This window comes from Triticum dicoccoides, chromosome 6B, assembly GCF_002162155.2.
Source record: "Triticum dicoccoides isolate Atlit2015 ecotype Zavitan chromosome 6B, WEW_v2.0, whole genome shotgun sequence".
Taxonomy (NCBI): domain Eukaryota; kingdom Viridiplantae; phylum Streptophyta; class Magnoliopsida; order Poales; family Poaceae; genus Triticum; species Triticum dicoccoides.
The window spans coordinates 484803818-484806315 of record NC_041391.1 but is presented as its reverse complement, the minus strand read 5'-3'; positions in this window follow the sequence as shown (position 1 = coordinate 484806315).

Genomic DNA, 2498 nt, shown 5'->3' with positions numbered 1-2498 from the left:
TTTCTCTCTTATTTCATAAGGTTTACATGAAGAGGGAGAATGCCGGCAGCTGGAATTCTGGGCTAGAAAAGGAGCAAATATTAGAGACCTATTCTGCACAAATCCAAAAGTCCTGAAACTCCACGAAAGTCAGCTTAGGAATATATTAAAAATATTGGGCAAAGAAAGCACTATAGGGGGGCCACCCAGCAGCCACAAGGGTGGAGGGCGCGCCCTACCCCCTGGGTGCGCCCCCTTCCTCGTGGGCCACATGGCAGGCCCCCGATGCCCATCTTCTGCTATATGGTGTCTTTTTCCCTGGAAAAAAATCATAAGGAAGCTTTCGGGATGAAGCGCCACCGGCTTGGGGCGGAACCTGGGCGAAACCAATCTAGGGCTCCGGCAGAGCTGTTCTGCCAGGGAAACATCCCTCCAGAGGGGGAAATCATTGCCATCGTCATCACCATCGATCCTCTCATCAAGAAGGGGTCAATCTCCATCAACATCTTCACCAGCACCATCTCCTCTCAAACCCTAGTTCATCTCTTCTATCCGATCTTTGTCTCAAAACCTCAGATTGGTACCTGTGGGTTGCTAGTAGTGTTGGTTACTCCTTGTAGTTGATGCTAGTTGGTTTATTCGATGGAAGATCAAATGTTCAGATCCTTAATGCATATTAATACCCCTCTAATTATGAACATGAATATTACTTGTTAGTAGTTACGTTTGTTCCCGAGGACATGGGAGAAGTCTTGTTATAAGTAGTCATGTGAATTTGGTATTCGTTCTATATTTGGACGAGATGTATGTTGTCTCTCCTCTAGTGGTGTTATGTGAACATCAACTACATGACACTTCACCATGATTTGGGCCTAGGGGAAGGCATTGGGAAGTAATAAGTAGACGATGGGTTGCTAGAGTGACAGAAGCTTAAACCCTAGTTTATGCGTTGCTTCGTAAGGGGCTGATTTGGATCCATATGTTTCATGCTATGGTTAGGTTTACCTCAATTCTTCTTTCATAGTTGCGGATGCTTGCGAGAGGGGTTAATCATAAGTGGGATGCTTGTCCAAGGAAGGGTAGTACCCAAGCACCGGTCCTCCCACATATCAAATAATTAAAGTAACGAACACGAATCATATGAGCATGATGAAAACTAGCTTGACAGTAATTCCCATGTGTCCTCGGGAGCGCTTTGCTTTATATAAGAGTTTGTCCAGGCTTGTCTTTTGCTACAAAAAGGATTGGGCCACCTTGTTGCACCTTGTTTACTTTTGTTACTTGTTACCCGTTATGAATTGCCTTATCACAAAACTATCTGTTACCGATAATTTCAGTGCTTGCAGAGAATACCTTACTGAAAACCGCTTGTCATTTCCTTCTGCCCCTCATTGAGTTTTACACTCTTACTTATTGAAAGGACTACGATAGATACCCTATACTTGTGGGTCATCAAGACTCTTTTCTGGCGCCGTTGCCGGGGAGTGAAGTGCCTTTGGTAGGTGTAATTTGATAAGGAAACATTTATATATTGTGCTGAAATTTACTATCACTTGTTACTATGGAAAATAAGCCTTTAAGGGGCTTGTTCGGGGTATCTTCACCCCGACCAGAAGAGCAAAGAGTTGCTCCTCAACCTACTGAACCTACTGAAAATATTTACTTTAAAGTTCCTTTGGGTATGATAGAGAAACTGCTAGCTAATCCCTATACAGGAGATGGAACATTACATTCCGATATGCACCTAATCTATGTGGATGAAGTTTGTGGATTGTTTAAGCTTGCAGGTATGCCCGAGGATGTTGTCAAGAAGAAGGTCTTCCCTTTCTCTTTGAAGGGAAAGGCATGGACATGGTTTAGGCTATGATGATATTGGCTCATGGAACTACAACCGATTGAAATTGGAATTTCATCAGGAGTTTTATCCTATGCATCTAGTTCATCGTGATCGTAATTATATGTATAATTTTTGGCCTCGCAAAGGAGAAAGTATCGCTCAAGCTTGGGGGAGGCTTAATTCAATGTTATATTCACGCCCCAATCATGAGCTCTCAAGAGAAATTATTATTCAAAATTTTTATGCCCGGCTTTCTCTCAACAATCGCTTCATGCTCGATACTTCTTGTACTAGATGTTTTGTGATGAAGACTATTGAATTCAGATGGGATTTATTGGAAAGAATTAAACGCAACTCTGAAGATTGGGAACTCGACGAAGGTAAGGAGTTAGGTATAACACCTAAGTTTGATTGTGTTAAATCTTTTATGGATACTGATGCTTTTTGTGAATTTAGCACTAAATATGGACTTGACTCTGAGATAGTAGCTTCTTTCTGTGAATCATTTGCTACTCATGTTGATCTCCCTAAGGATAAGTGGTTTAAATATCATCCTCCCATTGAAGTGAAAGTAGTAGAACCTATTAAAGTTGAAGAAAAGACTATTACTTATAATGTTGATCCTATTGTTCCTACTGCTTATATTGAAAAAACACCTTTCCCTATTAGAATAAAGGATCAT